The 15,289-nt window shown below is 42.4% G+C and overlaps 1 protein-coding gene across 7 annotated transcripts in view; it reads right to left on the reverse strand.

Moving 5' to 3' along the window:
- The window catches only part of SULF1 (sulfatase 1), a 190,727-nt gene that overhangs the window by 120,689 nt on the left and 54,749 nt on the right, over window positions 1-15,289 (reverse strand). For 3 of the 7 annotated variants that reach the window (XM_048938921.1, XM_048938914.1, XM_048938922.1), the window contains exons 1-2: window positions 5,636-5,989; window positions 4,471-4,598 (exon numbers count right to left, since the gene is read on the reverse strand). The gene's annotated coding sequence lies outside the window, so the exon portion shown is untranslated. Of the gene's footprint in view, window positions 1-3,893; window positions 3,960-4,470; window positions 4,599-5,635; window positions 5,990-6,738; window positions 6,757-10,457; window positions 10,475-15,289 lie in introns of those variants that run through there. The other 4 variants (XM_048938920.1, XM_048938918.1, XM_048938919.1 and 1 more) reach the window with 4 other exon arrangements.

Here is a 15,289-nt window from a genome sequence, read left to right on the forward strand (position 1 = left end):
TCACCATGCATAATGAACACAAACCCACTTTGTTCACATAGCAAGATTTGGGATTCCCGTTAGTTTTCTCCGCTTTTCTGGAGCTGTGTGCACGTCAGCTTCCTCAGCAAATACAGGGGTTAAATTTAAAAATCAGAACGGAGAGATGTGAACTTCTCAAGTAAGATCTTAACCCTAACACTTGATGCTTTACAAAGGAGGCTAAATATCACGAGGCTACTGATAAAAGTCAGGGGACTCGGCAGTTCTGCAGACATTTATGGGCTTGGTAACACATTTTTCTCTTTGTAAGTGAAAACAGACAAAACAGTGCACACGCTAAAATAATGAACATCTTGGCGCATTGCAATTACAATACTGGAACAGACCACTGCTCTGTTTTTATGGATGCTTTTCAGAAAAACAATCCCTCTTTTCAGCTCCCTGTTACATTTATTCTCCAGAACTCTTGTGCCAAAGGTTTCCCCATTTTCTCTGTGGGTTTTCCAACAGACTTCACCTCCTGGGGAGCACCACAAAAATACAGCTGCTGTGGAACAGCATCTCTCCTTGGTAGGATGCAGTAGAGTTACATCAGAGAGATGGCAACATGGAATGCCATAATTATTCTCAGACAACATCAGGAGAGATTATTTTTTTTAAACCAAACATAAAATGATTGATTTTCAGTGTTTTGCTTTCATTTAGAATCTCCGTGAATTATTCTGTGGAAAATCTAGCACTGCTCTACTAAACAGCATAGAACCACATCTAGCAATCTTCCAGAATAAGCAATGGTATTACCACACCATCTGTGATAAATGTAGTGGGAAAAAAAGAACAGTTTCAAGTTTCACCTGTACTACCATCTCTGTAGGGAAAAATAACAATTACAAGATAACATGGAGTCAATTTTTTGCTATAAAATAATTCAAAGCAAAATTTTAAGAACATAGTGAAGAACTCCTGGCTAAAGAGCTCATTTATATTACTGAAATGTTTCACTAGAATCAAACTGCCAGTGATGGCTAAAGCCAGGAAGGCTCAGAGCTCCAACACTGATAGAGCAATCACAGCAAGAAAGACTTCACCAAAGGTTTTAAACAGTTTCTGAAAGGGGAAATTGAAGTTCTGGGAAATAACTGATATCAGAACAGCTGTGTGGTCTGCACAAACCAAAAGGTGAATTGAATACTACTTTTTTCAGAAAATAAAGGTCATATGACACCAAAAATTAAAACGGAATTCATCTTACCAGGGAAAGATCTTAGAGAGGCTCTCAAAGGATTATACTGACATACCTAAAACATGTTAAAATGATTCTGCTACAAGATAAAAGCTGTTTGGTTTGGCAATTCAGATGTTACTGTGCTGCACTCTGAGGTAATACTGGTGGAGGCATTAGGAGTTGTTCCATTTTAGGGTATCCTACAAGCATCCAACAGAATCTACTGTGCACCGCTTGGCAAGACCAGGCAGAGAGTGACTGATCATATGGAAACAGAGAAGGTAGGGAAAGCCTAAATAAGAATGTGTTGCAGCAAAAAAAGTGAAAGATGAAAAAAAAAAAAAAAAAAAAGGTGGTGGGGAAGCAAATAATAGGTTGCTGTCCAGCTGTGAAAGCAGAGAATGATGGTTTAGGACTTGTTTAAGGAAGAAACAAGGTGACTTGCTGCCACTGCAGGAGCACAACAAAAGATGGGTGTCATCTCCCATCTCCTGCTGCGTTTCATGCTTGTAGCTGTGAAGATCCACAGGTAACCACATTGCAGACAGTGTGACTCAATGGAATACTCACCATGTACATCCACCCCCGATACCTAACTCTGTAGCTCTGTGTTTGAGGTACTGAGAAAATATAACACGGGAGAAGAGGCTGCGGGGTGACATGCACATCACGTAGCTCTGTGTGAGCTGCACCATTCAATGCCTTTAATCTCACATCCTCAAAACCTCCTCAGATAGTAGTTAAAATTTAAACAGGACTTCTTAAAACACACTCGTGATCCCATTATCGGGATCGTGGATGGGATTACAATGAGGGTGGCAATGGTGGAAAATTTTTTAGGAGTGGTCTCGTATCACCAGCAGGAGTGGCCACTAATTGGATTCTGTCTGTGTCACTACAGAGCTGTCACGGGACCCCCTTCTCTGTTGAAGGCTGCAGCTCTCAGGGCACTCAGAAAGGCGCTTTCTCAATTGTTATCACATCAGTCTGCCTACCCACTCAAACACAAATCTCCAAAGCCCTTTCTAAAGTGGAGGAAATCATGGAGGCCAGTGCTCTCATCACACCCAGACCAATGTCTGGCCTTCCCAGATGAGAGCGAGCCTGCTGTTACGCAGCACTCAAACTGCACGAACCAACACCTAACACCAAATGAGGCATGTAAGTTAAACAAAGCTAGATAATCAACTGCAAAACACCAAATAGGCTGCAACAAAGTGACCTCGGCAGAACAGAATTTGGAAATCTTCCAAAATAATTTTTTCCATCTCTATTTAACATCCACCAAGTGGGGCGGGCTTTTCTAATGTCTTCCACATTTGAAAATGCTGTCCCTCACATCACAACATTTTTAATAAACTGTTTTTATCAGTTCCAATTACCATCATTTTCACGCTGATCCTTGCCATCTCTGGGACACTTCAGGCTCCCTACAAGCATTTTTCCCTAACAACCTCTCATCTAGCCTACTTTCTGAAGATGTGCTTACATGCCATTTGGAAACTTACCTTTTTTTTTTTAGGGTTATATTACACCAATCATAATTATTTTTTTTTCTCTGAAACCGAGACAAATTCAGTGAAAAGCCAAAAAGCCATGCCAAGCAGGAGAAACTTGTGCAATATGACGGAACAAGCTCACCCACCTTGATTATAACGTGATAAGAAGAGGAAGCTCCTGACAAGCAATAAACTGACACATAATTAAGACAATTCAGAGCAGAACACACTCGGACTGGAAAACGTTCTCTTAAGCTCTGTCTCACTGTTTGGAGCAGTGGGGAAAAAAAAAACAACTATGAAGACGATCAATACCAATCTGGTCACCAGTACCCACAGCAGGGGACTGGAGCTCCATGAGCTTTAAGGTCCCCCCCAGCCTCAGCCATTCTATGATGCTGTGATTCCAGTATCTAGGAGTGGAGGGGATACGTGGGGGAAAAACAAACCCACCACATTTTGTGCATTGCAGATTCCCTCACATCACAAACGCAGTTGATAGTACAGACATGCCTGGTATGTTCAGCATTCCCTATCAAACAGAGATGAATTAGCCGCAACAAGAACATCTTACAGCTTTCATACAGTGGCTTATGGATTTTTTTGTTCCCCTGGAATTTCTAACCTTGAGCGTATCACGGATGTCCTAAAGTCACACTGGTCTCAGATCTCTCCCTCAGATTACTTTTATCTCACTGTGAGGAACATCTCTGAGAGTTCTGAACACTTTTACAGCTGCTGGGATGCTAATGGGAACTTCATGTGTGTACCCAGCACAAGTGCTCTCAGGGAAGAAAAAAAAAAGCCAATGTCAAAGGCAGGTATGTAGAAGTCACCATAAATATGTCTTTGAATGTTTACCATCTGGAACAGTAGATTACATTTTGACAAGAAGCTGGACTGCCCTGTGGGCATTGTCTTTTAAACAGCCCCATCATTATAAAGGAAGGAAAAACATGATTTGCTGTTCCTAGTTCTCGGTAGGATTTTCTGGCAGTGCTAGAGAAACTTCATTGTTGTTTTTTTTTTCTTATTGAAGCAATTACATGATGGGCACGTGCAGTTAGAGACTCAGTTTCTGGAAAAAATATGTTTTCTTATAGATGATGTGACCTATGGCCTGATGGTGCCCACAGAGAGGGCTGTGACAGCACAGGCTGAACATCTCACAGCACTGCAGTGCTCACCTTATTCTGCTTGGATGGCTGAAGCACTGCGTGCTGAAGCTGGCTTATGGGCTTCTCACAGACAGGCTGGGAAGAGGGAAAAGGAGAAATTCAATGCACATGGCATGAAAGGCTTTAATACAGAGTCACAGAGAGGGGGCTTGGTTGGTTGTTTTTTTTGTGGGTTTTTTTTTTTTTTTTTTTAAGCTTGTAAAGTTTCCATCACTTTTTCCAGTGATAAAGACTGAGAAAAAAGTCAAAACTGAAGTTTTTTCCACATAAGTTTTGATCTAGTCATGCTGCCTCATTAAGGATTTAACTTACTGTTTGGAACTGCTGTGGTGCCTTTTGTGGCTACTCACTTACCAAAGAGTGTATCTCAATATACAGGCTAAGACCAGTCTGTAAGGGGGCCAAAGAGAAAAAGTTGGTCTGAGACAAAACTCCATGTGCAACTTGAAACACGGTTTTATGGGCATCGCTACACAACTGAATGCCAAAATCCCAAAGCACCAGCTATAAATCCCCTTGCTCAGCCTAGTACACAGATCTCATTTCAGCACACATTATATACAGCATTATTTATAGAAAATCTCACCTGTAAGTGGTGAGGAGAGTGTGAGATTTCCTTCACAAGTAGGAGGCCAGTAACTCATAGGCACACAGGTATGTGCGAGTCAGTGTGAAGATCTGTTACAGCACGAAGAAACAAATCAGGTTGTTGCTCTGCACAGGAAGACATAGACACAGTACATTATTTATCTCAAAAGGCAAAAAGCTCATTCTCTAGTAATTCAGAGTAATGCAACGAGACCATCCTAACTCTAAAAGTTGACATAGTCCATAGCATTTCTGAGTTCTCACCTCAGTTGCTGGGCTTCCCCCACACAGACATCAATGAATTTAGCAGTTAATTTCAATAAAAATGATAGCAGAGTGCTTCCCTAACTAAATTCCTATTGCATTTCTCCCCCTATCCCTTCTCAAACGTCATTTTTTCCCCCTTACATTTAATTAACGTTTCAGGTCGCTTGTTCAGAATCCATACAGTGAGACTTTAATGATCCATTCTAGGGATGCTACTTAGTTTGCAATGACTTGTAAAACTTCCACAGACAGATCTGCAAATGAATTACATCCATCTGCTCTGCTGCAGCATTACCCTGTGAGCTGCCTTCTCCTTACTTTCCCGATTTTCTTCCGACTTTAAGCCCATGTGTAAACCAAACCGACCAGTAGAAACCCCCGCCAGCTCTCTATAAAGGACTCCTCAAACTTTACAGACATCTCAAATGCACTTTCCAAACACTCTGCCTCACAGCTGAGCCTCAGACGGGCTGCTGCCCTGCTCGAACATCTCCAAGCCGAACAAACCCTCGGTTGCGATCCAGCCCCCCCCTTCCCCCCTCCACTTCCCCCACCGCCCGACCACGCAGCACCGGGGGTCCGCACGTGTGTGCGGGAGGGGCAGAGCTCCAGGAGAGCTTTCACAACGCGCACCTTCCGCAGAGGGACCCGGGCGCGAGCTCTGCGGGCACCGAGCATCGGGGCTGTGCGAGCTACTATCTGTCAGCCGCACAACAGCAGCACTGAGAAGGCAGCACAACTGGCTTTGACAAGTGTGCCGTGCTAGCATTCCTCCGAGGGAAGGAGAAAGGAAAAGAGAGAGGGGAAAAAAAGAAAAAAAAAAAAAAAAAGAAAAAAAAAAAGCAAGAAAGAAAGGGGAAAAAAAAAAAAAAAGCAGGAGGTGCGTTTTACTTTACCTGAATAAAGTGTGGGGTTTTTATTTTCCCCTCTGAGCTGCTGGAGAGGATTCCTCTCTCTTCTCCCCCAAAGCTAGGTGGTTCTTCTTTTGCTCGCAGCTCCCACTTGGGGAAGACCACACAGCTCCAGCCGGGCTGCCTCTCTGCCCTAATCCCCACTCGAGTGTGATGACACACACTAACCCCAACCATCTGTTGAAACACGTCCTCAAGCACTCAGCACAGTGGTGTGTCAAGGCGGGCTGCCCAATCCGATCGCTGGGGCTGGGTGGCTCTTAAGGAGCTGGAGGCAGAGACAAGGGCTGAAACTATAGGGCTGAGAACTCTTTAGCGAAGTAACCTGAGATTTGGAGAAAGGGCTGCTATTGAAGAAAGGAGCAGAAGGGGGAGGTACTAGCGGGAAGGTGGAGGAGCGGATTAGCCCGGTGGCCGCTCGTGTTCCTGCTCTCGACACCCGGTTTTCCCAAGGGACCGCCGGGACCTCCTCGCAGTGGGATGCACAAGGGCAGCACTGCAATCTCTCTCTCTTTTTTTTTTTTTTTTTTTTTTTTCTCCCCCTCTTTTTCTTTTTACGGCGGGTCTATTGAGGGCAATCTCCTCCGAGCTAAAAGAGATAAAAGACGCGGTCCGAGATCCCGATCAACTGCTGCCGCGGGCGGCGTTAGCGCTGCAATGTAACATCTGCATCTCCAAATCCCCGCTCCGTACCGCGCCGCGATCCCTCCAACCTTCCTGGGGGAAAGGCTGAAGGAAAACCGGGGGGCGAAGAGAAGGAGGGGGGGGATCCAAAGGGCAAATATTTGTTCTCCTACAAGGAGACCTGCAGATCCTTACCGCAAACCCACTCTTCCCCCAGTGCAAATAAAGGCGCTTCCAGGCGTGCCCAGCGGCACACTCGGGGCTGCTGCTGTGACAGCTCCGGCCGCCGCGTCGCGCCCCGCTCCGTTCCGCTGCTCTCGGAGCCCTCCCCGCTGTCGGTCCCGCGAAGCCTCCTGCGATCGCCCCCCACCAAATTCTCCTCCCAAAAAACTGGGTATGGGGGCTCCTCGGCAGTCTGGGCCGTACCTCAGTTTCCCTCGGTTACAAAACAAGTATTATCGCACCTTCCTCTCCTCAGGAGGACAGCGCCAGGAAAAATACACTAATTCGCAGAAGATGTCCAGGAAGGATAGATAAGCGACGCAGAAAAGCTGCTAAGTGCCAAAGAAACAGTTCTTTCCTTTCCCCTCCCTGTAACAGGATAGCACGGAAGAGAGACTTAAAATCTCAAGGGTTTTTACCTCATTACCAAGTGCCTGACTTGACACTTGCATTAAATCTACATTTCACATTATGACAGATGTTGTGTTTTCTTTGAACTGAAAGGGAGGAACATCGTTTTGGCACTGGAAGTTACTTCAAAAGTGTTAACATCCAACTCGAAGGTTTGCAATCGTGAAAAGATGAACTCCATTCAGCTATATGAAAGCCATATGAGAGCCCCGAAACATTGATTTGGCTTACTTGGACCTTAATATGTTACACAAGGCTATTTCTGAACTGCTGGTGATCGCTTAATAAAAAGTGAGATTAAAGAGCCATGGTTTATGCCCAGTGAGCAGTTATCAGAGCTGAGCTGCAGAAGAAAGAAGGAAAAGATGAAACTATAGACATGATTCCATTTGCTCAGATTCTTCCCAAAAGTGATTATGTAGTGCCGGATTCAGCCTATTAAACTGAAACTGCTTTCGCAGATGTTGAATATGCACTCAAATCTAGTTCCACATAAATAAGCAACCAAACAATATTTTTAACAGTAGTAGGCAGTGAGAGGTAGGGATGCAACTACTGTCCCTGGGGTACTATAGGATTCTTAACGTTGCCAATAATATCTTCAGGACAAGGGTTTGGTTTGATTTTCTTTCATTCTAGCAGATTGCATTCTGTAAACAGGCTGGATAGCCTCACACATTTGGAAAGCTCTGGAGACATTATTAAACTAGTTTGCATTCTCTTTCACTGTACTTCTTACCACTATTGTATCGGTAGCTCGGCATTAAAAATGCATAACAGTTAGATGCGGAATATCAAAAAGCCAAAACAAATTGTGCTGCATCATCCCGTGTACTGAATCACTGCCCAATGTGCTGCTCACCTCCAGGCTTCTGTCTGATGTTGGTGAGATGGGAAGCAAACTGAATAGGGTTGAACTCTGCTTCTAAACAACATGAAAGACAGTTATGTGCAGTGCAATTGCAGTGTGTGTATACCTACACAATTTTGTGTACCACATCTGTGTAGAAATACACGTCAGTGAGATACTCAACACTCACAAACAAGCCCTGTTGTTTTTTCTTTTTTTTTTTTTATGCCTGAGTAAATCAGGCACGCCTCTACTAATGCCTGTCAAGTCACAGTAGTGTAAAATTGACGTGGTTAAAAGGAGCCCTAATTGTGTGTTTTGTACACAGAGACACATGCGTGCACACACTTATCTTCAAAGGCTCTTCATCAAGTCTAAATACAAACTTTCATCTCCCAAACCAAAGTTAGCAATAGTCCTCAAACACTGGGTATGATCATGTTCTCACATAAAAGCTACCGCTGATGTTGCGGGATCATTTAACTGCTACCCTATGACTGCAGCCAGATTTAGTTTGCTGTGACAGCTTAAAGCAGACTTTTCTGCTACTTTTCTCTCCAGATGGCCATCTGCAAAGAGTTTAGAATCTAGAAGCTGAAAAGAAAGCTGCACTGGAAGGGCTGTACCTGGGGTACTGTTAAAAGAGCGCACTGTAGAAACACGTTCTCAAGATGACTCTTGGACCTGTGAACAATACCTGAAGGGAACCTACACCCAGGAGGGGAGTAAACTCTTCAAAAGGGCTGACAACAGCAGGACTAGGGGAAATGGTTTTAAGTTGAAGGAGGGAAGATTTAGGTTAGATGTTAGGGGGAAGTTCTTTACTAGGAGAGTGGTTAGGCCCTGGAACGGGCTGCCCAGGGAGGTTGTGGATGCCCCATCCTTGGACGTGTTTAAGGCCAGGTTGGACGGGGTCCTGGGCAACCTGATCTGAATATGTTGGTGGCCCTGCTAGGCAGGGGGGTTGGAACTACATGATCCTTGGGGTCCCTTCCAACCCGGGTGATTCTGTGATTCTGTGATTCTGTGAACTCCTCCTGGGGTCAGGCTGACTCCTCACAGGTAAGACTTGTAACTAACTGAATAATGTGCTCTCATAAGTAGCTCTGGAACATCCCAAGGTGCAAGACCAATTCTAGGCAATTGTGACACTGAGCAATTGTCACTTCTGTTTCGTTGCTACAGTTAACATGCCCCTTACTTGCTGGCTCCAGAAAGTTTCCTTAAAGCCAGGGCACTGTGCTTCTCTCTCATACTGTATGGCTTAACCCCACCACCTTGCCTCCAGCACAGATGGCTTTGGCAGCTTGGTTTTGCGTCTGTGCAGACATATGCACACATTCACACCTGCGCTTCTGCTCAGAACCTAAGGTAACTCTTAACTGACAATTTCAGGTCTTAAAAGTAAAATTAAAGGGAATCTTTTATGGTCCTTGCAGTACCCACAGACTACCTCTGCTGCCAATATGAATAAAATCTGCTTTTTGATTTCCTTGAATCAGCATAAGCCCACCCGGGACTCAATTTTTGAAGTGTTTATATAGGAACAGGAAAGGTCTATAAATGCATAGACAAGCCCACAGGCAAATTCTAGATACACAGAGGCTCACACTGATAATGTATCAGTGAGATAATTGGATAATATATTGGTGAGATACAATAAAAACACAGACTGACAAAAAACATGCTAATAGGGAATTACCTCTCAAAAGATCCAGTCAAACGACAGATTCAAGAAACAAAAAGACATGTATCCTCACAAAGAGCACAGTTAAATCTTGGAACTTCTTGCTGCAGGATGCAGTGGAGGAAAGTGTTCCAGTATTCAAGTGATTGAGCAAGTTCATGAAAAAAGAAAAATCTACTCACAGCAATTAAGTATGAACACAGAACTTTTGGTACACAGAATCCCTGAATTGCTTGGAGAGGATTCTGGCCAAGTATCATTCTGTGCTTGTCCTGTTCTCCCAAGCATCTACTGCTTTCCACTGGTGGAAAGTGCCAAACCTAGTATGCCCACGATTTAGCGTGGTACAGATGTTCATGCTTTCTTATAAGAATTTAGCCATTGGAAGTTTTGGGTCTCATCACAGGGTAGTATAAGAGAGATGAATTCCTTTGAAGAACTTCTGCCAAAATTTTTAAAGGTTGACTCATAAATCCATATTCAGGAACAGAAGTAAAAATGGTCTGATCAGAATTATTGACTATACAACAGCTGCTACCAGAGTTAGCAGTTAATTTTACTTCTCTCCATGTGCATGCATTCTAAAGCCATAGTGGGTTTGTGCAAAATTTGGGTGCTAAATCCAAAAGTTTATTCTGTACAAAAGGCCATTCAGCTATTTCCTAACCTGGAGCCACCTAAATTCCACAGACACATGGCCTTTTAAATGCATTCCCCAAGCACCTCTATGAATTCCCCATGCTGAAAGCCACTGCCAAAGACCAAGGAAGATTCAAGTGTCTGGCATTCCTTTGCTTACAGAGCCTAATGAAGCAATCCAGGAGACTCACTCTGCACCAACCAAAATAGAAGGGTGGCTGCTAGTTCATGCATTTGAGATCAATTTCTATATTTTCTGGGTTTAAATTATTTGAAATGTGGGTATACACATGTATTCCCTCCATGAGTCCATATATATGCTAAGTTCAAAAAGGCTGCATGAGAAATACCATTAAGGTGTAGTTTCAACTCACAATTACTTGCCCATGGATAGCTGTTATGGGAAAGAAGAGTATCCTGCTAAAGATTTTGAAGAAAACTCTCCTCCAACTTTCCTGCAACAGAATGGGACAATATGGAAGTTAGACCCAAACACAATTTACCTCAGGTCCACAGTGCTAATTACCCCTAGGGGGGGGACTATATTTGAAAGAGAGAAAGAGCATGCAGGAGAGATGGAAAATAGCTTATTGCAGGGCTTTACAATTTCTCTTATTGTTGTCTCCACTGTTGATTGCCCACAGAAGAATATTGATGGCTGCAATGATCGTCAGTCCAAAATTTGTGCTACTTCCTTCACAAACCCTCCCAATATACTCATCTTCCTCAGTTAGTGTTAATTCTAAGGTAACTCCATTATTAGTACTTACATAGAAGTAATTTAGTAATAAACAATAATGAAAAAATGACATCCTTCTTGACCTATCAAGAGAACCAGTTAAACTTGTCTTAGATTTTTTTTTTTTACACATCCCAAAATAAAAACAAGAAGAAGGAAAAATAAGCAATCAAAAAAAAAAAAGTATAACCCAAAAACAAATGAAAACCCCACATATTTGTAATGTCATACTTAGGGAAAAGAAAACAAAACCAGCAATATTTTTCCAAGCAAGAGCCTAATTTGACAATTTAATGCACTGAGAAACTGTTGTTCTTCTCTTCTCAGCTGCCAATTGGCCAAGAGTTACAACTCTAGCACAGTAAACAAGTGATCAGTGAGCCTGGGAAGGGCTCAGCACACCAGACGCTCGGAAAATAGAGGCAAATAAAGCAGGAAGATCAACAGACATAAGCCAGTCAGCACAAGGTAGGTGATCCCATGTTCAGTAGTAGTGAAAGCACTAAGGGGAGAGTATACATGGAGTCCACAAGGCTTTAAAGTGTGAGAACCCAGCAAGCAATGTGCTCTCAGAACTTGTGCTGACTTCATGTTTTTGGACAGAGTTCAATTTCATTACTGAAAAAATGTGAGGTAAATTATCCAATACTTACTTAATAAAAATTGAAAAAAAGCCACCAATTTAGAAGCCAAAATCTCTCAGAGGTTTTCCTGTTCCTCATTAACAAACTGATGACCAGTGGTCATCTTCAGTCCTTCCCTCTTACTCTTTGCCCTTATTTTCCCAAGACTTCCAACTTGATAAAACTACAATCACGAAGAATGAAGAACTTGGATGACTCCAAGGTTAAACTCACCATACTCAGTAAAACTTTTGTAATGAAGAATCAATGTTACTGTTTCCCCCTATGAATAGGCTTCTAATATTGCACATAATTAAAGCACCATTTGCCTAAAAAAACAACTATGTTCATGATGGCGCTCTGAACAGAGCGTGGGAATACATATAATTTAACATATAGTCATTTTTTCCTAGTAACTCAAGGAAGCAACAGACCCTGTAGCCCTTTTGTTTTTATAACAACAACGCATCAAGCAAATTCCATCACACTTTGGGAAAATGCTTCATTTAATCCCTTTCTGTTCTCATCTCAAACATAATGTTGATAACATTTAAGAGCAAAAAGACAAGACACAGTACAAGACAACTTATACCTCTGTTGAGCCATTTTTTCAAAGCAGCAAGGCCCACTCAGTCTTTCTATCCTCACTGAAGAGAAAACAGACAGGTACGCTTAGGTTTCTTAGATATAATTATTGTCAGCGTTACACCTGCTAATACAATTAACCTCAAGGAAATTGGCATCTAAGCAGCTACAAGTGGCAAACTAATACAGCTGTGATAGCTAGTAGACTTACTGAAGGTTTTCTTGTCCTTAAATCTTGAAGTAGTTTGAGCACTCTAGGTAAGCATGTACAAAAAATCATAATATAGCCCTTGAAATAGCATTTGTTATGTGGGATAGTACATTTACTGGAGCTGAGTTTTTCTGGCGTTGTCAGGGGTACTACTGGTATACCTTGTCCTATGTGTAGGAAAAGCTTAAATGCTAACATTCAGCACTAAAAAAGGATATATGTGAAAATATAGATAATACCAGCATATAGAACTAAGTACGTAAGACAAATCATATGCATTCTTAAGAGTATTTATATTGTTTTATATCCCAATTCTTATTGTTAAGACTTAATTAAAAGGATATTATGGATTGAAAATATGAAAAATATAATGCAGTACGTATAGAACCATGAACTTTAAGTAACAATTCAAATACAGCCAGTCACTTAAGGAGGAAAAAAAAAAGTAAATGTGTTTATCCCACCAAACTAAGCCACTTGTCATTTCCTTTCTGTGTGATAAAACCCTAGAATATACTAACTCTAAAGCCTCTGGTTCACGTCTTCTGTCAGTTAAAAAGTTTCATTGTAGAGAAAACTGAAAAAGCGAAGACAGAGTGAAACTGAAATGTGATACTGAGAAAGGCCAAGAGGGAACTGTTAACATGGGGGTGTGGAGTTGCTGGAAGACATCATGATTACATTGCAGGTCAGAGCAATTGCTCTAGATCTGTAAAAAGTCCCAACAACAGGTGCAGGTATCGATGTTGATGTGGGGCTTCAATGATAAAGAGAAGAGAGAAATCATTTCTTTCCAAGTAAGGCTACTTTTAGGCAGGTACGAGTGATGCCATCTGAGGAGCGTACTGAGCAGCACCTTGTTGAGCTGTCTATAACTGTGTTCACTGTCTACAACTGTATTGTCCCAGGGTTGAAAAATGGGTGGGCAAAATTTAGTGTTATAGAAGGGGCAGAAAGATGTGGGATGTGGAGGGGAGAGGAGGGGGAAAAGCTTTAGAGAGCCAAAGAAAATTAGTCAATTTCAGGAAAGCAAGACACAGAGGACACTCAAGAGGTAAGCTGGGCAACTCTTGATGGAGAAGGGTTTATAAGGAGTTAAACATTTTTTTCAAGGCAAGGTTCTATGGGAATAGCTGCAGGAAGGGCATCCTAGCAGAGCCTGATGCATTTGGGGAAGGTTTTGATTAAAAAACAGAGCTTGAAAACAAGGCATTATCTGGCAGTGTCTGCTGGCTGTAGCATTTCTGAGGGCCCTTCTGATAGCCTTCCCTTTCTACACTTACTCTTCAACTCTTGCAGGGCAGGAAAATCTTGTTTCCCATCCTTATGGCATCCCATTCTCTCTCTGTACCTATGGCTCTACCCCACTGCCCTTTAGCATAGCAGCCATTCTTTCTGACTCTGCTTACGCAGTCACTTGGCATTTCCCAGACTGTTACAACTAAAGGGAAAGGGACACAGGAGAGCTGAAAGGGGCGGGACGGAATTGCACAAAATGGAAGTCTGGTTGGAAAAGAGTCTGTTGTTCCTGATGCCACCATGATCCTGAGTAGTCTTTCAACCACTTATTTTCTCTTCAGCTCTCTGTTAAAGCAAAACCTACTGCAGTAGCAAGGGGAAATTCCCAACAGATAATCCCATCTGCTGTCCTTAAGCTGACACTTACCAAAACCTCTTCTTATGGCAAATATAATTATTATTTACTCTCAGTGGTAACTTAGGGCACTGAATCCTTTCCAAGCTTGTGTAAGTGAGGGAGAATTTTTAAAGGACTGGAGCAGGAAGTTGTAATATTTGTCTGACTGTTTTATTTTGTTTTTATTTAAATTCCACATTTGGTTGAAGGGAGGGAAAAATATTTTTCCTCTGCCTTTATTCTGGTACTGATCAGTGGTAAGATGGAACCTGGTCAGTCAGACCAGTATAAAAGGCAGAGCCATTCTTTCTTTTGCTCAATTCTGGGGAATTTGGAATAATTTTTATGGCTTGCTCGTTCTCCTTCCAAGGCTGTACACAGTTCTAAAAAGAGGACAGAAATGCCATTTTGCAACCAGTTTCGAAATTTGTTTTCATTCCACATTTTATTAAATCCAATGCTTTTCTAATAGTTTCTTCAGGCTGAATATTGTCAGAGTGTCACTTTTACAATGAAAAATCAGAATTCACAAAAGATTTGAGGTAAAGGCAGTGGTCTGACATGTAGTCCAATACCTGGCTCCACAGAAGCAGCTTGTGGATTCACCTTAACTGCAGATGCAGCCTCAGACTGCAGGTTCACATTCAGCAATGTGGCAATCCATTTTTTTTCCTTTGCTCTGCTCCATCAGGTTCCTGCTGACTGCTTTGCGTAAATATTAACAGATCTTATTTTTTTCTTCTATTAACCATTTAAAGAAAATGAGGTCTTATCAGCTATGGAAATAGTTGGAAAGCTATGGAAAGCAGGTGCTGACACAAGAAATGCCTCAGTAAGGTACAGCCAAGGGAGAGAAGGAGGAAAACAGTTCTTTCAGAGACAGCTTCCTTTTATGTGGGCTTAAGTTGATCTTAAGTTTTGGAACTTACACGCAGGTTAGACAAGTTGGGCTGGGGAAGCTTAACAGCAACCATCTGCTGAAGGATGGCACTAAAGAGAAAAAGTACTCCATTGATGAGCAGTTCTCCTACTAAAGATGAGACCTGTCACTGAGATGCTGAATTACCTCAAGAGGCAATCAACAAAACAGGCACTGTTACTGGACACTAGCCCAGGTGTCAGTCTCATCAACAATAAAGAAGCTTTCAGTGGAACTCTTTTCCTGTAGCGATAGACTGAGGTTAGTCTCTTTGCCATATTTATTTGAGAGGCATGAGGGGCTGATCTTTCTTGTCAGGAATAGCCTAACCCAGGAACAACACAGACAGCATTAGCTTATGCTGGAGATGCACTCTGCCAGCGAGTGCCCTCTGAAAACTTCTTTGCAGCACATGAAGGACAACATGATATCTTCTAGAAAACCACAAAGGTTTTTAAACCTTCTCTACATGCTTTTAAACCTGGGTACACTC

The sequence above is a fragment of the Lagopus muta genome, chromosome 3 (genome assembly GCF_023343835.1).
Source record: "Lagopus muta isolate bLagMut1 chromosome 3, bLagMut1 primary, whole genome shotgun sequence".
Taxonomy (NCBI): Eukaryota; Metazoa; Chordata; class Aves; order Galliformes; family Phasianidae; genus Lagopus; species Lagopus muta.